The 22,915-nt window shown below is 53.8% G+C and overlaps 1 protein-coding gene across 3 annotated transcripts in view; it reads right to left on the bottom strand.

The window, feature by feature from the left end:
* Nucleotides 1–22,915, bottom strand: part of AGO2 (argonaute RISC catalytic component 2) — a 111,527-nt gene that overhangs the window by 71,868 nt on the left and 16,744 nt on the right. The gene's annotated exons all lie outside the window — the stretch shown is intronic.

Below are 22,915 nucleotides of genomic sequence, written 5' to 3'. Positions count from 1 at the left end.
TTTAAAACACAATTTCTTTGAGAAATGGTCCCCAAAGTCACCCCTGTGATCTGTAAAAAGAAAAATTTCCCAGAAAAATTGTCTTAATAAACTTCGCCCGTGTCAAAGATATCCCCTCTGACCCACCCATCCGACTTTAGTCAACAACATTACAAATACTGTAATAAATACGAGGAATTTAAGAAATACTCGTAAAACGTAAATCACCTCCAGCAAAACAGCCCCCAAACAGTTGGTGCAAGTGCCCCCCGCGGCTGTCCTGCTCCGTGGGCCAGTGGTTCTTTCACGTCCCCGTCCGAAAAGTTAGCCTGGCTTTGCAAAAGCTCCGCACGCACACAAGACTATCCCATAGTGCATTGCTCTCACGTTTCTCCACAGTGCTTACCAGTTTTGACTATGGTTTATTTTGTGATACTCTGACTAGTAACTGCCTCTCCCACTAGAACATAAGCATCGCCAGGCCCGGGACTATGTCTGGTTTTGTGCAACTGTTGAATGAATGAACGAATGAACAGATGAATAAAAGAACACCTCAGTGTCTCACTCGCTCTCAGCAGAAACACCTTGATCTGTAACTCAATGGCAAGCGTTTTAGGGCAGAAACATGAAGCATCCACGCGAAGGCTATCACACGTCTTCCGCGAGCTGTCCGCACTATTGTGACTAGAGAAGCTGCACTGATCAGGCACCTGCCATCCTCGGGGTTCACTCCAGACACCCCCTCATCTAGCCTCACATTCACCCTCCCAGATGTGAGCTGTCACACCTCACAGACAGGAACCAGGGCTCCTGGAGGGTGACGCGGTGCCCGGCCAGCAGACTGCCGAGCAAAGGCTGTTTCCAACTGAGCCCTCTGCTGACATGGCCCATGGAATCAACCAGCCCCCCCTACAGAAGAGTTCTTAGGACATCTCTCATACTTCGGGAACGTCTTTTTCTCCGAAGAACCTAAATCCTTCTTTTTATCACCCCAAACATACAAGCATCTAACCTATCACCTTCCTGCTCCTGTCCCTCCGAGGCAGGGAGTTCAGAACTGCGTGCTCTTCGACAGCATTGAATCATCTCCGTTACCAAGGACTTCTCTCCATACCAACAGAAAACGTGTGCCTACCCTTCCTCGCGTGTGTATTGTTTAAGCTCTCCCATGACACCGTAGGAAGTAATGGGACCCCTGGTGCACCAGGCACGCTGCAGACCTCCATGCTCACCTTCTCCTCTACTCCCCACCCCGGGTCACGCACAAGCGATCCCCAGTTTACAGATGGGACACCGGGAAGGCCGAGTAACAGGCACAGCTGGGCTCAGCGCAGGTCTCGTTGCTACCAGAGCACGTGAGCTCTGCCACCAGGCCAGGCTGCCCCAAGTCCTTTTGAGATAGCGGGTATATTGAAATCAAACGAATTTTTTGTAAGAGATGGGTGACCTAATAGCGCAAACTAACGTAGGCTCCCAAGTTCACTCAATTAGCACTCGGCACACAGTAACAGCCGCCACGTGACTGCGGTCTGACTGTGTGCCCGGCCCCATACCAAGCATTTCACGTACACCAACTCTGTCTGATTCCACTCATGCAACATTTCCCGAGCACTTACTGCGTCCCTGTCCTCAGGGCGCTCACCTCAGCAGAGGGCAGGCAGAGAATCACAAGGGACGGCAGGAGCAGCCATGAGGACGGTGCGGGCTGGGCTAAGATGGCATTTCAATCACGGGATGGGAGAGAAGGGACAGCTGAAATAACGCTGAGTACCTGAGGGAAGAGTTAAGGTGAGCTCCCTCACACCTTATTAGAAACATCCCACACAGATACAAACTGTAAGAGCTAACATTACTAAGTGAAGGAAAGACATCCAAAGAAATACTTTAAAACTAAATAATCTTCTATGATTTGGGAGTCAGAATGCTTTCTTTTTGGAGTCAAAATGCAGGGGTCACAAAAGACAAGCCTGACTACATTAGATTTTTAAAGCTTCTCTAATTGCCCAACAAATTCAGAAAATTTTGAGACAAATTTACAAACCTGAAAATATAAACCTGGATATACAGAGTTTATATAAGTTATTAAGGATTTGGGGCAACTGGGTGGCTCAATCGGTTAAGCATCTGCCTTCGGGTCAGGTCATGATCCCAGGGTCCTGGGATCGAGCTCCACGTCGAGCTCCCTGCTCAGCGAGGAGCCTGCTTCTCCTGCTGCCTGACGCTCCCCCTGCTTGTGCTCTCTCTCTCTGTGTGTCAAATAAATAAAATCTTTTTTAAAAAAAAGTAAAAAAATTACTAAGGATTTAAAACTCCCACAGGAAAATGGGCATCAAATATGGCTGATGGTATGAGTAGGAAATCCTAGTAGCCAACAAACAGAAAACATACCCAGCCCTCTGTTGAAAAAATATGAATTAAAATTGTAAATATTTTTTTTGCCTATCTGACATTTACAAGAGCTTGGAAAAAATGATCACTCTCATTTAAGCTCGATGGTCTGGAAGGTAGATTTCAGAAATCTCTGAAAATCATGTGCCCTTTGACAGAGTAACTCAAGATGTGGGCCTTTATCCTAAAACACGCAGACACCCAGCCCCAGAGCACTCACCCTCCGTAACAGGAGACAGGACGGCGTGAATGCTCACCTGTGCTGATTTACCGACACCGCGCGTCTGCGCCGTCATGTGGGAAGATGTCCTGTCTGGTTAAGCGGGAGGAAACTCCACAACGGTGTCTGCAGCAACCCCCTTGTCCCATATTCGCACACACATCTGGCGTGGGGCCTCGTAAAACTACACACCCACAGCGAGCATGTCTGAGCGCTCCCGCTACAGCTGACCTCCCTGCTCTCCTGGGTGCCTCTACTGTTTAAAGTGGGCACGTTATAGTTATTATTAGAAAAATAACAAAAAAGCCATCTTTTAAAAACGGACAAAAGCAACCACGAACAAAATCTGGGAGGAGGATAAATGGGTGTTTACTATTCTATTTTTCATCTTCCAAAGTTAAATAAAAACTAAGATGTAAACACACTCAGTATCCCACTTAACAGACATCCAGAAGATTTAAAAACTTGCCCAATTCAAGATTTGAGGTGGGTCTGTTATGATTCCCTCGTATACTTTAAGCCCCTCATCCACAGCCCCACTGATGCAAACAGGGGGAGTGGCGAGCTCCCGGCTCGGAGGAGACGCTCCATCGTCGATAAGATGGGTGGCCACGTGCCACCAGCCAGTGCTGCCAAGTGCAGCATCGGACCCCGGCCCCACACTGCAGCCACGAGGCCCTGTCCCGGGGACCCCCTTGGTGCCTGCCAGTCCCTGGGACTTGCCCGAGGGTGCCCCACAGGGCAGGATATAAACCCAGACACCCTTGCCCCAAAACTCCTCATGCTCTTCTGTGTGACCGCAAGTTAGCACGGTAAAGTACAAGATTAAAGCCATGACTTGGGTTTTACATCCCAGATAAGGGGAACCTCCATACTGAAAGCGCATGAAAGAAAAAAAACTCAGAAGACCTATTTCCACTCATTCATAAATGTGCCCACAGCCCTACCCCAACCTCAGCAGGAACCCCGCTACTCTGCACAGCTGTCTGACTCGGGACAGGACGGGGGGCGAGGGCGGATCCCCCGTCTCCCTCCCTTCAGCTTACATGGTTCAATCAGTCTCTGAGGCGACCAGAAACCACCTCATTTACCTACACCCTTCCCAGCACACACAAGCCGAGGGTCTCGGTGCCGAGTGCACACTGTCATTCCTCACGCGGCTACACCATTAATCCTGGGGAGCGTGGCACTGGTACTTGGGCTGGGGTGGGGGGTGCCGGCACAAGCAGCCCCACCATCCGGCTAGAGCCCTGACCACCAAATGCAGGCAGCCACCAACATTTTATTTTATTTTTTTAATGGAAAAGAAAACAGAACACTGACAGCACGTCTCGTCTCAGGGCAGGCACCTTCCGTGAACGCGCACGGGGCCACGTTCGCACACACCCAGCACCCGCGGGCTCACCGGGAGCGGCCGTGGAACAGGCATGGCTGCCACAGCTTTTCCTCCCTGCTTTTCTGGCAAGGAAGGCATGGCCACCAAGTGGCTTCCTGGACCAGGGCTCCTTTCCACGGGGGTGCCCTCCTGACTTCAAGCCTTACGTTGGGCAACGGACTCACAGTAACTCGCATCCAGGTATCTCTAGCGAATGCAAACCCACCGAAACCAGGTCCATCAGTATGAGCTCGTGAGGCCCGGCGAATTTTAAGAGAACAGGAATCAGGAAGGAGAAAATGATACCAAAAATGAAAAACCACAATTTTAGTCCTGCCCCACAGGGCTACTGAGTGAAGTCTTAACCTTCTGCCCATCTTGAAAAGAATAAACGTCTATTTTTACCAGCGAGGCAGTGAAACCCGCCGTCTCCCCGTCATCTGCCCGTCTGGGGAACGACAGGTGACACTGGGCGCCCAGGCTGCAGGGCGCCTGTCCACCACCGCGTTCGTTACTCTGTGTGGTCCAACACAGAAGGAAAAGGAGGAGGAATGAGAACAGACAGCATGAAGGCACAAAGCAGCTCAGCCACTCAGTATGGCAACACAGGCAGAAAGGCACATACCCAACGGTTCCCACGAGCCTCATGGAGGACAAAACCAGGGGCTTCGTCAGACACTTGGAAGCCATCACACCCAAAAGGAGTATCTTAGACCAAGGCAGCAGGACTCAGCAGGATCCGCTGGTTTAGGTTCCATCCTGGAGGTACGACATCACAAAGCAGCCCTTTCCGACCCCCTGCCAAACCTAGAAGACCAAACCCAGCTTAAACCCCGACCGGCCGTGATGTTACATGTCTTCCTGTTTAGCCCAATCGCTTCCATAGAATCTTACCCAGGACAATCCCCTGCCCTTCCCCACCCCCTGCCAGGCCTGCCAGCCACCCCAGGACAGCACTTCCATCTCCCCGTTCAAATGAGCCCGCCACGTGGCAGGACTCCAGCGACCCTGTGCTCTCCGCGCAGGGGTCACACTGCACGCTGCAGCAGGCCCCAACTTAGCCTCCATCTGCCGTCTCCCTCCCCAACCCGTCCTGCTCCTCTCTGTGACCTGCCCCCCTCTCCTGCCCCTAAAAACCAGAGCTACCGCTGACGTCATCTCTCCTGGACCCTGCAGTGCCAGAGCCGTCCAGAGCGCCTGCCACCTTCTGGCGGGACCATCTTTCCGATGCGGCGGGTCACAAGGCGCACCTCACTGCCGACTTCTCTGGCTCTACGACCAGAGCCACATTCTCCGATTCACCCCTCCTTGTGACGCCTCTACCACACGCGGACGCTGCCGATGCCAGAGTCCACTCGACCTTGGATTTCAGAGCTTGGCCGAGCTGCAGGTGCCACAGACCCCATGGCTGAGCCGTGAAGGTGTGCCAGCTGGGGGCTGCGCCTCTGCCGTGAGAACCCGTGGTGACGGGCCCCCCATCACAGGGATGTGATTCACACTCCCTGCGAGGTCCAGGCAGGCCTCTAGGTGAGAGAGTTCACACAGGCCTAACGGCGGCCCAGCCAGACGTTCTTGTGTTGTCTGAAAATCAAGACCATCCCACTGTTTAGACAACGAGAGCAAACACAGCAGACAAGCCTGGCACCTTCGAAGGGACCTCCTGGACCTAATAAAGGTTATCCAACAACAACCTCCTGACAACAGCACTCCCACTAAAGGAGCATCAGCAGGATTTCTTTTGAGGTCAGAACCAAACAGTGAGGCTTGAAATCAGCCCCTCCACAGACTTTGGCACACGCAGTAACAAAAGACAAAGAGACAAACAGGTACCTTGAAACAAGACCGCGGAACCACCCCAGGTAGACGACGCGATCTCCTGTATAAAATCAAGACAGAATCCACAGACAGCCGCTAGAACGAAAAAGAACCCAACAATCTTGCTGAAAACAAAACTAAAAATCCACTGCATCCCTACACCTGAACAGCTACTAATGAGGAAAACCACGTTTCCAAAGATGCCACTTACAAACAACAAAAACCACAGGTACAAAGGAGGGACGAGGATAGAATCTGCCTGAATGATATTTCAATTAATTAGTCTTGTGCTCAGTGATCGTCTCCGCCATCTGGCCTCGTGTTAATGCATATTCTCCGCTCAGACCCCTGCCGCACGCTGGTAAGTCAGCACCACAGGGGCGTAAAGATCCAGAAACGCTCGCTTGTTCATAGGAAAAGGAAGTCAGAGGGGTACCTGGGTGGCTCAGTTAAGCAGCCAGCTCTTGATTTTGGCTCAGGTCGTGGTCTTGGGGTCATGAGATTGAGCCCTACATCGGGCTCTGCACTGGGGGTGGAGCCTGCTTGAGAGTCTCTCTCTCTCCCTCTCTCTCAAAAAAAAAAAAAAGAAACCAGATTCTGGGTGGTTATTTGCTACTAGAATTGAGAGGGTGCGATGCGTAACTCTATTAATGATATTGCTCAACTAGGTAAGGCTATTCCCCAGCAACACCTCTGGATTATTACAATCTGAGTGCCAAGTGCCCAGACAAATAGCACCTCGGCTTTTCTGTAATGTTGGCAACACATGTGGCAAGGTAGGGATTTTCACCATTTTGCAGAAGAGACCCAGATGGACACAGGCGAAGTGACTCGCCCGAGGTCACACAGATCCATGGTGGCAGAGCTGGGACCTCTGATTCCAAAGTCTGGACTCTTCGGGAAGCCGCAGTGCCTCTTCCAGATGCCTGGCCGGATCAGGGTGGTCTGGAAGGGCTTGGAAGGGTAAGGAGCCCGTAGCTGGTGTAACATGGGGTGGCAGAGACTGGAAAGTGCTCGCACAGGATCGGGCTTTCCCATGCACTGTCAGTCAAGAGCACCAGGCGTCTGATGACTATCCTGAGCCACACAGCCACTCACCAGGCTCTGCTTCTTAATGTGACGTAGGTCCTGAGTGTTCCGGAAGGACAATACAGCAGCGGTTTTAAAGAAGCCCAAACCCTTTGCCATTGAGAGCCGGGGTCCATGTACCCTCCCCTTGAGTCTGGGCAGGCTCCGGACGCCTTTACCAGCACGGCAGGGTAGAAATGGAAATGATGTTGGGGACTTGTGAGGCTGGGTCAAAAGAGGCCATGCAGCTTCCTCCTCGCTCCCTGGGAATGTCTGCTTTCCAAATACTTCCTCCTGACACGTTTCCTTGAAGAACTCAGCCCAAGCCACACAGAGAGGCCGCTTGGGCACTCTGGCCAACAGTCCCCACTGAAACCAGCCCTGGCGTCAACCCAGCCCGGGTGCCAGACAAGTGGGTGGAGAGGTCTCCAGATGGTCCCAGCCCTGAGCCACTCCATCTCTCCCGGCTGACGCGTGCTGGAGCAGAGAAGCACCGTCTCCCCTCTGTGTCCTGTCCAAGTTTCTGACCCACAGAATCCGTGAGCACAATAGCTGCTGCTTCAAGCCGCTCAGTCTGGAGGGCTTTTCCCACGGCAACAGGTAACGCAAACAAACACCCAAGTTTCTGTGGTGCCATATCAACCGGGACTTCCTGGCTCAAGTGCTGCTCTTCACAAGGGCCCCCCTTCAGTATAGACTGTTGAGATGTCCAACTGCCCCTCAGTCCTGTGACAATACGGAAGGCCATATGAGCACGTCTTAAATACGCATGCTGCTGAGAAAGGAGTCCTCTGTCAATCACGTCCTCACTCGCGTCAATGGGGGGAACTAACAACAGGCCTGGAAAAGCTGGGTCTCAGGCTGCCAACGGCACATAGCCCAACACAGGGAAGGGACATTCTGCTGCAAAGCGCCCAGAAGAATCGGGCTTCCAGATGCAGTGCAGGGCTCACAGGAAGGGACACCTCTACAGGCAGAAAGAAAACAAAACAAGAAGCTGGTCAGCTGAGCACAGGCGAGCTCCCCAGGGATCTGGGGCTGATGCAATGCTGGTCTCAACCTGGGCCCCATGTGTGACACAAATACCATGTGCTGACCGGTCCCACGCTTCCGGAGAGCCCTCCAGCCTCCCGTGACCCCTCCAGCAGCCTGTCCGATGAGGCCAAAGGTCTGGCACCTCCCTTCCGCACCCTCCCCTCAGCTCTGGACTCCCTGGCTTCACAGAGGGCATCACACCATCAGAAGAGGGCCCCCCGCCCCCACCTCCGGGAGCCTCTGCCGTCGGGAGGAGCTACGGCGTCCTTGCCAGGCCCAGCCCGCCTCCACCTGCAGACCGGGGCCTGAGGTCAGGGACACGGCGCCAGCAATCCCTCCTTCTCCCTACCATAACTCTCCCCTCTCAACCCAGCTATTCCCAACAGCAGCCAAACACGCTGCACTTACTTCCACTTTAAACAAAATGAGACAAAGACCTACGAAAGATGTTCTAAGGCACGAGAGAGAAAAACGCAGATCAGCCATAAAGCAACCCCGATGAGACAGAAGCTGACTTGAACCATGCAGCACGCCCCACACACTGGAGTAATATTGCCCAAGTAGGAAAAGAAAATAACTCTCAACCTGGGAGTGTGTCCTCAGAGAAACTCGACAGAACGAGCACAAAAATGTTCACAGGTACAAAGTGCGACCCAACAGACGCCAGGAAGGAAACCATCTTTGGATCCCACTCCCCAGCCATGGATCGCGGGCTGTGTTCACTCGCCTCCTAACTCTTGCCCAGCTCTTAAGCAGACCGGTGGCCCCTCCCCACACGAGCTGCTCCTGCAAGGTCGCCACATCACATGGTCAACCCCGCACCCACCGTGCCAGCCGCAGCCCCTGACAGTAAGTGGGTCACTCCTTCTCTGTCCAGGGCCGGCTGCCTGCAGCTGCTTCTCCTCCGTGGTCCGGCTGGTTCCTCCTGCCTTCTTGCCTCTTAGTCCTGGACCCCGCTTGCTACCCCTGCCCCACCCACCCACCATCCACAGCAGGTCCCTGGTGATCTCACATGGCTTCTAGCACTCTCTACATCCTGACCACTGGATGCCTCTCTTGTCCCCACGCCCCGGGGACCCTCCTGCTGCCCGCCAGCTGGAGGTCCAGTAGACACCACAGACTACGTGTCCCAGATCAACTCCGTCGGACCTGCTGCCACGACTGCCCTCGCTCACACCCACTCCCCTGCCCTCCCTCTCTTGTGATCCGAGCTGGCCACACTAGGCGGTTCCGCGTCCTATCCTCCCATTCTCTCTGCCCCTCCCCAAACCAGGCAGACCCCCCGACTCCTCCAAACCCACCTGACAGAGTCACCAAGACCCTGCATTACCTCCCTCTCTCTCTCTCTCTCACACGCACACATGGTGTCTTCATCTCAATCACGAGGCCACTGCTCAGGGCCACAGTGTTGTCCCCCCTCTTTCCCTCACGTCTGGCCCATGTCTAAATCTTCTGGCCTCTACCTTTAAGACACTGTACCATGGACCTAGAATCCATCGGCTTCCCCCTCTCCACCGTGAGCACACAGGTCCGAACCTCCGGGAGGGGGGGTGACTCCAAGATCCCTAACTGCCCCCCCACTCCCCCCTCGTCTACACAGTAGCCAAGGGCTGGAGGGCAAACTCTGCTCAAACCCACCCGAGGCATCCTTGTCCGGAGGAGCGGCGGGGGCCCCAGCTTGGCCTCCCCCACCTCCTGCTCTCCCCTTGCCCCCCGCTGCTTCTGCCTGGGCCTTTCTCCCCCCAGACTCGCTTCCTTCACACGCCCCAAGGCCCGCTTGCTCGCTCACTCCCAGGTCTGTGTTCAAGTGCCACCTTCTCGGAGAGACCTCCTTGTCCTGCGCGCATCGCATGGCCCCGCCACCACCTCTGGCTCTGCCCGTCTCCGCGGCCCTGGCGGCGGCACCCGCAAGAGGCAGGTGGCCAGACTCCCGGGTCCTCTCTGCCCCCACCCTCCGTTCCCCTGCATCAAATGGGCCTGTGGCCGCCAGGCTGCCCTGGGCCCGGGTAGGGCCCGTATGTTGAGCCCCAGGGTGACACTGCGCTCAGTGGCCCGCACACCCCGGGAGACGCCATGGACACGCAGAAACTTCTCAGGGGCTTCGTGCACCCCAACGATTCGGACCCTCTATAGCCACTGTTTTCTGCAATGAACACAGGAGAGTCTCCCCTCTTGTTTTTTTTAAAAGATTTTATTTATTTATTTGAGAGAGAGAAAGCACGTGCAGGAGCTGAGAGGAAAGACAGCTGAGCAGGGAGCCCGCCCTGGGGCTCCATCCCAGGACCCTGAGATCAGGACCTGAGCCGAAGGCAGACGCTTCACCAACTGAGCCACTCAGGTGCCGCACTCGTTTTTTGTTTGTTTTTTTTTTTTTAAGATTTTTATTTATTTATTCGACAGAGAGAGAGACAGCCAGCGAGAGAGGGAACACAAGCAGGGGGAGTGGGAGAGGAAGAAGCAGGCGCATAGCAGAAGAGCCTGATGTGGGGCTCGATCCCAGAATACCGGGATCACGCCCCGAGCCAAAGGCAGATGCTTAACCGCTGTGCCACCCAGGCGCCCCTGCCGCACTTTTTTTTAAAAGAGAGTAAGAGAGTTTTGTTAAAAAGTCAATATTAGGAAGGGAAAACTTCAGCTGCTGTTTATATGTTTTTTGTGATAAACATGGATTCTTGTTACACATCAAAATACTCCCAGCCTGGGTCCCTGCAGGGTCATGTCTGCAACGCTGCCACCAACAAAGGAAAACAAAAATATTTCCTCTCCTCAGCAATATACTTAGCAATCAAGCGTTTCAACTCAGACTTCAGTGTAAGAATACTCCCATGTTTATTTTCTATTACAATCCCTGTATTTTGTGTAAAGTAGTGTTATTTTAATGTTAACAAAACAAGGCACACATTCAATAATAAATATCGTGGTGCTATTACCAAAAAAACAAACAAATCCCAGAATGTTCCTTATCCCAAGAAAAGCATCTGAAAAGACTAAGTAACATAAGCTTTAGCTTTGTTTCGAGTCAAATTTCCCTGCATGCGTTAGCAAGGCTCCTGCCTCAGAGACCCGTGGCTCAATCCAATTCCAGGGAGCGCTAATTCGACTGTAATCCCCTCACTTGGAAGGAGTACAACTCCCTGCGGGGATACTTAAAAGTAAATTTGCCAAACGACAGACACAGAAAACTCTCTCAATTGGTGCGGCCAGATATTTGAAATGTCACTCCTGAACACCGGCATCCTGTAGAGGTACAGTATTTTTTTGGGTCAGAATAATTAATTAGGAGTAAATTTGTTGAAAATCCAGCAGATAAAATCCCCAGGACTGTTGGGCCTCTTTAATCAATTCCTCCATAAGAGATAAATAGAAACGTGCTCTGTGTTCTTCAAGACTGACAAGAAATCAGTGGTACTTGCACATATCTTAGCTGATGGACTGTGCCAGATGCAGGGCACCGCCATCTTTAAATGACACAATTACGGCATTTCCCACCCACGTCGGGCTCCAGCCACTAGCTGGACCTTGCTTCGTCTGATACCTGTGAGGCAGGGGGAAGGGGCCGCTTTCCCAGGTGCCCTCTGCAGCTGGTGAAGACTAGAGACCAGGTTGCCTGTGCCCTGGTGGACCCCATTTAGCATAAGGTGGGATCCTGGTGTCATTTTGGTTGGTCATGAGCCAATCAAGAATGCACACCTTGGGGCGCCTGGGTGGCACAGCGGTTAAGCGTCTGCCTTCGGCTCAGGGCGTGATCCTGGCGTTATGGAATCGAGCCCCACATCGGGCTCCTCTGCTATGAGCCTGCTTCTTCCTCTCCCACTCCCCCTGCTTGTGTTCCCTCTCTCGCTGGCTGTCTCTATCTCTGTCGAAAAAATAAATAAAATCTTTAAAAAAAAAAAAAAAAGAATGCACACCTTAACGTGAAGTATGCTGGTACCTTCAAGCTCAAAGCAGAGCTTGGAAATCTGGACTCAGGAATATGCATAAAATGACCCAGGGTCAGTTTTCTGAAATCGTATTAGACGTCACATAACATAAAACGGACCACCTTAACCATTTTTACACTGGACAATTCAGTGGCTTCAGGATGTTGTGCGGCCATCACCACTGTCTGGCTCCAGGACATTTTCACCGCCCCAAAGAGAAACCACACACTTCCCATTCCCTCCTACCCTCAGCCCCTGGCAACCCCTGATCTGCTTTCCTGTCTCCGTGGATTTACTCACTCTGGCATCTCACATACACAGACCGTGCACGTGGCTTCTTCCCCTGAACACAGGGACATTCGTGTACGCTGTAGCTCTCACAGGCTCCCCGTGAGGAGCTCGCTCCTGGAATCAGCCCACGGTCGCCCAGCCCACTATCCACCTGCCTGCCCTGGCCAACGAGCAGGAGCGAGGTACCTGTGACGGCTTGGGGCTTTCAGAAGAACTGCAGGATTCCTGCCCTGGCGGGAGGAGACAGCGTGGAGCGGCACCAAGGGAGCCCCGGCCCCGCCAGCCCACAGCAGCGCAGACGCACACCCGGCAGGCCCAGAGCAGAGGCCGTCAGGAGCTCCAGTGTGGGGGCGAGAGTAGAGGATGCAGGGAAGACGTGTGTCCCTAAATCCACCGGAGCGACCGACGCTTGCTCTGCACTGGGGAAAGTCAGAAGCGCACAGCCCCGTGGGCAGCTCCTCGCTAGGAGTTAACCTCCGCAGAGACGCCAGTTACACGAGCAACCACGGCTGACTGTGAGTACAGACACTAGTGCAAACACACCACTTCTCGGGCGTCCACGTCCTTGATTGCACGTCTCCAGTGTCCTCATTTGTTAGGGACCACACTGAGTACGTGTGGATAAATGACCACGTGCAGGATTTCCTTCAAATTGTTCCCGTAAGGAAATAAACTGGCCACGTGGTAACCCTGGTTGAGGCCGAGGGAAGAATGCTTTGGAGACCATCAGACTGTCGGCTTGCACACGTGAGGAAGTGAGAAGTACCGCGGAAAGTCTCAAAGACGTAACGGCATCGGGGCCGGTGCTCAGGGCGGCTAGGACGGGACGTCTGCCCGGGCTGTTCCCAGGGCGGGGCGGGGGGGGGCACCAGGCGGTGTGGATGAGCACGCGTGCATCTTCTGGGGGGTGGGGAGGGCTGGGGCTATCCCCAGGGCTTCGGGCTGCTCAGAATGTGCCTGGCCAGCTTTGCCCCCCACCGTGGCACGAGGAGCCAGGGCCCAGCGAACACCTCCTCCGGCCATCTCCCCCCAGACTGCAGACTTGAACAGGAACACGAGTGACGACAAATGGGGCTGAGGAAGTCGAATGAAAGGGGCCTTGCAAGCAACGGGGGAAAGCGACGAGCCTGCCCAGAGGCCTCCACGGCGGCCCGAGAGCAAAGCGAGAATGGGAACCTCGTGGCTCTCGTGCAGGGGAAGCTGCCAGGCTCGCTGAGGACATCAGTAAAGGGACAGGCCAATGAACTCCTGTGGGGGTAAGCAGTGTCAAAAATAACTGCTTGCCCCACTCTGCTATTAATACTCCCTGCCTTCAAGTCTGCAGATATACGAAATATGGCCAATATGACAAATTACGCAGAAGGTCCTTTTTTTATGATTATAAATTGTTATGTTCACGGTAAGAAATTTACAAGTCAGGCAGGCTTACTACTAAAAATATGGCAAGATTTTCCCATAATCACATACACAGAGAAAAGCCATCAATGCACAATGTCCCTCCAAACATCAACTACATTTCTGATTTGCCTAAAGGAAGCAGACAGATTCTAACTCTAGACGGGGGCTCAGTGAGATCCCTCAGCAGACCGCTTCCAACACGAGGGGGGTCCCACCCACTGCGCTCCCTTCCCACAAAGCAAACGTGGGACAACTGGAACACTGTTCAACAGCTGATGCCTCCAGCACAGCGTGAAAAAAACAGAAAAACTGCCCTGTATATCCCCTGATAAAATTGTCACACACATTTATAATTTTGGAAATGCTTCAAAGCACAGAAAATTAAGAATGTTATAATTTAAAAATACAATAATTGGAAACCACCCCAAATGTCTTGTCAAACGAATGGATAAAACAGAATGTGGTATATCCACGCGATGGAATATTGTTCGGCCGTTAAAAGGAATGAAGTCCTAATAACCTGCTACGACACAGATGAACTTGGAAGGTACTCTCAGGTGACGGCAGAGGCACAGAGTCCACATCTGTACGACTCTCTTTGCATGAAATGTCCAGAATGGGCAACTACACTGAGACAGAAAGATTAGCAGTTGTCAACAGCTGGGCGAGCAGAGAAGAGAGAGGCAGCCAATGGGTACGGGGCCTCGGTGTGGGGGGTGACAGTTCGGGGCTCACAAACACTGTGAATGTTCTTAAGGCGCTACTGGCACGCTGTCCAACGGTGAACTGTAGGTCACACGTACGTCACGTGCCTGTGGCTAGTGTTTAATCACCGTGCGCTCTCAGCACCGAGCGCCCCACGCCCCGGGACAGAACCGGCGCCTTGCTGCGCGGGCCGCAGCAGGGAGCACGCCCGCCCGACTGCGTTATCAGCACGAACATCCTTCTCATCTTTAACCATAACACACAAAACACAGTGGTCACCTGGGCTTTGTGGGCTGTGTCTTGAAAAAATAAAGCTGTTATAAAAGGCAGGCTAAGCTTCCGAACGTGGATTCTGGCCTGTTCTCTCCCTCCGTTAACAGGCTTCCTGTATGCCCCTCAGCACACACTCTGGGTGTTCCCGCCACGTTTCAGGGTTGGAACGCCAGTCCTGCACAACCAGCCCCCGCGGCCTGCACTCTTCTTCCCAAGCACCAGAGGACTCCCCGACAGAGTCTCTGGGCCCTCCTCCTGCGGCTCCGCAGGCCCAGCAGGCTGCCCGCAGGCAGGGACACAGCGGAGGGCCCAAGCAGACAGCACTCGCCGAAACCCCAAGGAGCAGTCGTGGGCTGAGGCAAGGTCACGGCAGGCGTCGTGTGGCAACCTCGCCGAGAGCTGCTCGCTCGTGGCCACGGGGCTCCAGGAAAACCACTGAGTCCCCTGCTCGGCCGGCAGAGCGTCTATGGTTTGGGGCCACTGATCTACCGTCCCTGAAACACCCAGAAGTCCTACATGCTAAGGGAGCCAGATGAGAGCAATAAGGGACGGACTTTTCTGTAGGTTTAGTACTTTCCAGTCACTCCAAAGAGTGATACTAGGGTCATCTGCTGGGTCACAGAGCAGAGTGCTCCAAATGGTCCCATGGGCAGTCCAAGTGACCTCAGGGAGAGTCCTCCCATGCAGGACTAGCACAGCTGAGCAGAGGAAGAGACCACGAAGACCTCATCTGTCCATCTGTCCGTCTGTCGGTCCACGGTATCCAGTGCTCCTCCTTCTCACTGTACTGTGACTTCTCTCTATGCCCACCGGGGTGGGACCTGTTGACATCACCTCCCAGGGACCCCAGCCACTGCTGGCTGGCTCCATGAATGCTGACCGTGGGCTACAGCAGTGCAGGGGTCAGGGAGGTGGAATCAGGCTGTTCTGGAGCAATGAGATAAGCTTCTGACTGGACAAAAGACCAAGGCATTCTCACTTAGCTGTTTGGCAAGGCTTCATGAGAAACCCCCTTTGAGCAGATCCTGGAAAGAAGGAATTTCCAGCAGCAGGAAATGGGTGGGCAGGACGGGCACCACGACCAGGGGATTCCAGGGTAGCATGAGCAGAGGCACCAAGGGCACGAGGGCAGAAGCCGGAGAGGCTGGCGTGAGCCTGGTGAGGTCATACTGGGTCGTGATGCCAGGCTCCAGGGGCTTCCAGCGTGTTCTATAAATAGCTGGCAGCCTCTGCAACGGGCTGAGGAGGCAGAGTGACCACAGCAGGGCACCGTGGCCCCTGCCCACCACCTCTGCCCTCTGGCCGCAGCTCCGGCCACACGAGGCTTGGGGTGCTTTACCTGCCCTGTGCCCCCCACCCCACCCGGCACACAGGTGTTGTTCCTGCTGGCTCTACTGTCCAACAACACCTCCCTGAGCACCCTAACAATGGACTCCTTGCACCGGACGCACTACGTACCTGTCCCCTAGTTGTCTGACCCCCACCCGGGGCACAAGCTCCCTGAGAACAAGAACCCACTGTGTGTGTCGGCCTCTCGCCGGCATCTAGCACAGGGCTCAGCACACAGCAGGTGTTCCAACTTTGAGAAAGGAAGGCGCGGTAACAGGCTACGGAGACACAGGTCAGAAGCACGAGGGGCGGTGAGGCGAGGGCCCTGCCCTAGTCCTGGCAGCAGACAAGTCCTGGCAAGGTTTCGGGCCTGTCCCGGGGCCGGGGCTATGACAAGGCAGCAGATCAGTCAGCAAGCTCTTTTCTGACGGTTTTCAAACACTCGAGGTGAATGCCTACTGGTTAAGAATCAATTAGAACGCTTCCCTCTATGTGGGTCACACCACTCACTCATCTTTTTCTAGAGCAGGTCAGAAGCTACTAGCAAAAGCACATACCCACCGTCCTGAACTGCAGCCACCGAGACCAAGCCTTATGCGGGCACACCCGCCAACTAACCCCGAGTGGGCTTCCGGCCGTGCCCTGGGAGAAAGGGACAGGACACTCTATGTCTACATACGGCGGCAACAAGAACCAGCAGGGGAGGGGGAGGGGGGGGGTCTTCCTCCCACGTCCCACAAAACTGTTCTAAACGCATTCTGGGTTCTAGCCCGGAACGGAAGCCACTTCCGGACTGCGAGCCTTCCTCAGGTGAAGCCCCAACTCCAGGTGCCCCGAGAGAGCGAGGAACACCCGCCTGCGTCCCCGGGTAAAGACGGAAGATCCCTCCACGGAGCAGTTCTACAGACACTCCCACAGAAAGCACCAACAGAATTCACCGAACCAAAGACACCACTCAGTGAAGCTGCCTCTTTCCAAAAAGAAGACTCTGTGACCCGAGGGGAGCCCAGCTCCTCCGCCAACAGCCCAAAAGAAAACACCCCCAGCCCAATGGGCCCCACTTCCTTCCGCAGCCGGGGCGGGGAGCCCTCCTCCCACCCGCCCCCCACACCGGCTCCGAGGAGCGCGCCTCCGAGACCTGGCAGATGCGGGCGCAGCCCCCAGCCCCCCGAGCTGTCGCAGCGAGACCGGCCGGCCGCACACACGGGAACCCCCACGACAAACCCGGCCCCCTCCTCGGGCACGTTTACTACAGCACGTTTGTGAGGCCGGACGCAGCTCAACTCCCTGGACTCTCACAGCCTCTGCCGCCGGCGCTGCACACGGACCGCGCCGCAGAGGGAGGGAGAGCAGAATTCAGGATCCTCCTGACTCAGCGATTCTCGGGGCGGCCCAGGAATTCCGGGGGTCCCCGGAGCCGCGAGGGGGGTTCCCAAGGTCAGAAGCATTTCTGGCATAACGCGTAACACGCTCCACACACGGACGCTCAGGAGCGGAGACGGCGGGTGCGGGCGCTGACCGGGGAGCGGCTCACCCGGGAACATGCGGCCGCCGTCGGCGGGAGAGCCAGCGACCCACTCGCGCTCCGGGTGAAGCGACGCACAGCAGCCGCTCTGTGACACACGGACTCTTCAGCCTCGGCCGTCTCGCCGTATGGAGGAAAGGTTGCGGCGAGGGCGTCAGGCCGGGAGCGGAGCTTCCTGTCCCAGGGACGACGGCTTGGGCGGCGGACAGACGTCCTCGACGCCGAACCAAGGGGCCCTGCGCTCCCGAGATCAGCCGCCCGGGTCTGAGGCAATGACGCAACTCAAGCCTGAACGAGAAAATTCGAACCGTGGGAAACCTGTCGTCGCCATCGCGCGCTTCAAGATTCCAGATCCTGAGAGACTTCGGCTATGCTGCACGGGGACCTCCGGGGGCGGCATGCGTGTCTGTGTGCAGTGACACAGCCAGCGTTTGGAAAACCCGCCAACACAGGAAAGCGAGACTGCCCAGTGAGGCCGCGTGACCCCCGGATCGCACCCCGCTAAGCTCGGGGCCACTCTGCGTCCCACGTGGCTTCAGTCCCCGCACCGCAACCAGCTTCCACGAAGGCACGCCTGGTCGAGGGTCGCCTGGCTGCTGCAGTGGGCCGAGCGTCCAACTCTGGATTTCGGCTCTGGTCGTGAGAGCAAACCCCTTGTCAGGCTCTGTGCTCAGTGGGGAGTCTGCTCCCACCACCCCCCCGCCCCCCACCTTGCTCATACTTTCTCTCTCTCTCTCAAAGGAACAAACTACTACCGGTCGAGTTCTGGTGTGTGGTAGCAAAGAATCAGATCCACGATTATCTGAAAAGGCTACGAACATATTCCTCCCTTTCAGCTGCACATCTGTGTGGGGTCAGATTTTTTCTCTTATACTTCACCAAAAACAACAAATTCCAGTAGACTCAATGTGGAGGCCAAATGCTGCTTGTTTTTGGCCAAATCTTAAGGAGATTTATAAGAAGTGTGAAACATATCGCTCTTTTCACTACATCTTTTTTGTTTTAAAAAATTATCTTTCATAAAAATACTATCTATTAATACACATCGGATTTTTCATTGTCTTTATGGCCCATTATTTTTTAGACTCCTTGGTTTTCACTTCTAATACAATGAACATTAATAGACAGAACCCACATAAACAAAGGGTCTTTGGGGTCCTTGATCATCTGAGACCACACAGAGGTCCTGCTGCAGAAAGCTTTCAGAACCACAGTCTGAACGTCCCATTCTGCGGTGTGGACTGTCATCCAGACTATTTTCTGAGAACACAGGGGCTCTGCCTTGGGTCTCTCTGGGCAAGACGGCAGCAGCCGCAGCTCTCGGGGGCACGCCGAAAACCCGAACCGCTGAGGGGCTGCCGACGTGTGCGGTCCGGTCTCCGTCCGACGGCAGCAACAGCAACCACACGGGTCAGCTGGTGGGTGGCTGGTTTGCCACGACCCAGCCAGCAGGGCTCGGAGACGCGCTCACCCCCGTGCGGCGTCTCACTGACACCCGCGGGGAGGAGGACAGACTGCACCAGTCAGTCAGTCCCCTCTCTCTAGGAAACTGCCAACCATAGAAAGTGTCAAGAGAACAAACACAGAGTTAATCATTAATACACGTGGAACCAGTCCATGCTTGTCCCGGAGCAAGCGAAAGGATCCACGGACACCTCAGGGCATGAAGTTAATTTACAAAGGTCTTCGGGTTCACTGGGTTATATTCTCCACCAACAGAAACCACCCAGAACGGAGAGGGGGGCGAGTAGCTGTCTGTGTGAACACTGAACTCTGGGAGTGCTGTCATAGGGACCGGCGCACAGTTCTGATGCTTTGGGGAGGGGGAGGGGAGACGCTTTGGCAGATCATCACATTACCTTCAAGTTTATTCAGTTACTTCAGTTTAAACAACTATTTATCAAGTGCTCAACTCAAAAGCAGCAAACATCATTCACTTCACCAAATACATAAAATTTCACGAGGGAAAAGAGTTGAGCAAACAGCTTTCCCGCCCAGCTAAGCTGGAGGATTACAGGCCTGATGACCGGTCCTCACCAGCCCCGGGGGCTCGGCCGGCGGTGATCCAGCAAGAGGAGAGAGGAAATCACCTGCACACTTTTGGAAATGCCAGAAAGTCTGCCTTCCTCTTCCCATTTTACAGCTCAATCGTAAAACCACCCGCCACCCAATTCAGGGGCACTAACGTGCCAACTGCACACACAGACAGCAATGCCGCCGGCCCACCACGGAACCGGGTCTGGACGTGCAGATGCGCTCGACGACACGGGCTAAGTGAAGGTCAGTGCACCAACCACAGTGAGCAACATACAGCACAGACCAGGGGCGCCCCAAACAGCCACCATGGCTCACGGTGCTCACGGCTCACAAACAGTGTAGCCCTTTCTGTTCCCATGTAAACAGAGGGGGAGACCATCTCGGGGTCCCGAAGCTGTGCTTCAAAAAGGCCTTTCATCCTGTTACCCAATTCTGGTCAACATCCTTCAGAAAAGCGTAAAGAAGGGGCGCCTGGGGGCTTAGTCTGTTGAGCGTCTCCTTTCGCCGCAGGTCATGATCTCAGGGTCCTGGGATCGAGTCCCCTGCCCCACTCTCTGCTCGGTGGGGAATCTGCTTCTCCCTCTTCCTCTGCCACTCCCCCTGCTCATGCTCTCTCTCAAATAAATAAAATCTTAAAAAAAGAAAAGCATATGGAAGTACTGTCAGAATTCAGTGGCAGAGGTAGCTCCAGAAAACGCCTGAGATATTAACAAAGGGTGGTTACGGAAATTCCCCCACAGTGCTCAGAGCTCTGCAGGGCCAGCCTCACGAAGCATACCAGAGGGCATCACAGATCCATGGTAAAAAAAAAAAAAAAAAAGCAACAGGGGTAAAACTCAAACCAGTATTCATTAATTCAAAAGAGCATTCTTTAAAAAATTTCAACTGACTACTCTTTAATTAAAACACTGGAAAATCCAAACCCAGTCATTCCAAGTCAATGTTTTCCTTTATTCCTTGGTGAAGGTTATGCTACCACAGAGTTCTCTTGAAGGGTCCTCTACATTTGCATAATTATGGCAAAGCAACGCAAGCTACTCTCCTTGTGTGTTCGACCCCTGGGGCAGGTGCACTGGCCTGTCCCCATGACACCCATGGGGTCAAGGTCCTGGAACGGGCAGGCAGCTGCCCAGCTCCACGTATGGGCTCCGACACATCTTGCTCTCGGCCCTGCGCCTCCATGTGCCTCAGTTGCCTAACCTGCAGCACGAACTGGGATGTGTCGACACAGCTAAAGCAGGTGCACAGCAGGCAGGACAGCCACGTGAGCTGCTGTTACTGACCCGACTTCCTCCCTCACCCCCGACAACTTCACTCTGCAGCTCACGTCACTTCTGGAGCCTCCAACTGCACGTTGTGTGATTCTCCTTCCCATCTTCATCACACACAGGCCTGCGGCCATCCCTGTGGGTCCCTGCCACGTACCTATTCACCACCTTCCGCACACTTCCACTATGAACTCGCCTCAGTCCTGTAATCAGGCTGTAAATAGCACTCCCAGGCTAAGGCTAAAGGCACTGATTTGTCAAATACAAGCATTTAAAACAGACATTCTTAAAGTAAGTAGTGAAGTGGATGGTGACAGAGCACTGTGCAGGCTTCCGGTCCTCATGGCCCAGGAGCAGTCGGCCAGGGGTCAGCTGCCACCAGCTGTCTGCACCTGCTCTCAGTCCCCGGGCCCACAAGGTGCCAGCGGTGTCTGCCTAGCACACAGCACAGCTTCCGTGACACCGAAACACCATCTGAGCAGCAGCAGCTCAAACTCAAAGCCAAAGTACCAAAATGAAAAGGGAATCTCTCGACTACCTGATCAATAGCTGATGCTGTAGGAACAGAAGGACAGCACATCAGGTCAGAAATCGCTCTGTGGACTGCAGCAAGTTCAGGGGCAGGGGGCACGTGCGAGAAACACAGGTTAAATGAAGTTTAAACATGTTCAGGGTGGTTCTGGAGGTTGTTTTGTTTTTAAAATCTAGACAAGCCTCCTGCAAGTGTCCATTTCCAGGTCTCTCCTTTGTTACAGGCAGAGATGTCCCCCTTCCCTGCACCCCAGATCCCATCCACACCGAGGCCTGCTTCCAATTAAGACACACTATTGAGTTACAGTGCTAACGTGTCTGCTTTGTTTCTTCTGGGGCTTTGTTTAGAAAACAACTTTGACGGTGTCCAAACAAACAACCAGGGCCAAATACGGGAAGAGTCACTTAGAAGAATCAGAAAAATCTGTTCCCATTCAAAGAAGGGCGTTTTACGAGAAACACGTGCCACACTCATCTGTGTCGTTCTGCCATCTCTAATCCAGGCAGCTCAGCTGGGAGATGTGCCTTTCAGGAGCACCATGGAAAATTCTGTGGACGGACAGGCGCGCTGTCCTGCGGGGCTCAGTGCGGGGTCTTTGGGGGGCTCTACAGCACCAGCACCGAGTCATCCACATCCCTGCACAGGCACCCCGCAGCCCGGCTCGGCACAATTTCTACAGCCCATCATCCAGGCCAGAGCGAAAGCTCCCCGAGTAACCCCACCACCTGCCATATCAGCACCCCGCTTTAGGCAGCCCTCACCAGCCCCAGGCAACACACAACCCGCACAAACTTACCGTGCAGCGTAATTTCCAAATTCCCCAAGAAGCGCATACTTCCCCCCCCAAAGGAGCTGCATCATTTCTCCTACCCACGAAAATAATCGCTCTTATAATAAGTAATATGCACTGAGCACATGCTAGGCACCAGGAGGCATTTTCCATGTAGTAACCTATTTTGCTTTCACAGTAATAACTGTTAATTATGATAATCAGAACAATTAATTATACTACATAATTAATCATGATGATCAATAATTAAGATAAACAAACATATCAAGTTATCTGTTATAACTAAATGTCTCTATATTATATATAAAATATACCATATTAATTATGCTGATAATTCCAGGATACGTAATTTTATATTAATAGTTATTCACTATAATAACAAAAATTGGTACTTTCATTATCCCCACTTCATAAATGTTTCCTCACCGATAGCCAATGTGATGAGAGAAGCCAGGATGTGAACCCAGGGACAGCACCATTCCTCTCTACCGTCAGCCTTGGGGTAGGGCACCCACAAGGCAGGAGATTAGCAGGTGTCATGGAACCCCCCCCCACCATGAATGAAGTCAGCTTACTGTAGGGGCTTCTGTGATCAACCCCTTAGGGAAGACATTTTAGCATTCACTGTTTATACCTCAGTGCCTATGTGGTTTTACTAAGCAGTCTATTCCCCCACCCTACACACACATGCACACACACACACGTGCACACACACACGCACCCTCCGCCTCCACATCTTCTCAACCAGGAGCCATGCAAGGTGCTGCAGGTGCAGCCGTGAGACACAGTCCGGCCCTCTGGCAGCTTCTAGTTAGTGAGAGACAGACGCCAAATCACCCCCTCAACACTTCCCCAGGGACTGAAAAAGTGCTCTGAAGGAAAGGGGGTGTGCTAGGCGTACGCGGAAGGAGGATCATGAAACCAGCAGCTAACAGGACTGCCTACCACAGACCATTTATAACCCACA

The sequence above is a fragment of the Ursus americanus genome, chromosome 9, assembly GCF_024610735.1.
Source record: "Ursus americanus isolate L20-20 chromosome 9, mUrsAme1.1.p, whole genome shotgun sequence".
In the NCBI taxonomy this organism is placed as follows: Eukaryota; Metazoa; Chordata; class Mammalia; order Carnivora; family Ursidae; genus Ursus; species Ursus americanus.
The sequence above is the reverse complement of the archived record's forward strand: the minus strand, read 5'-3'. Positions and strand labels throughout refer to the sequence as shown.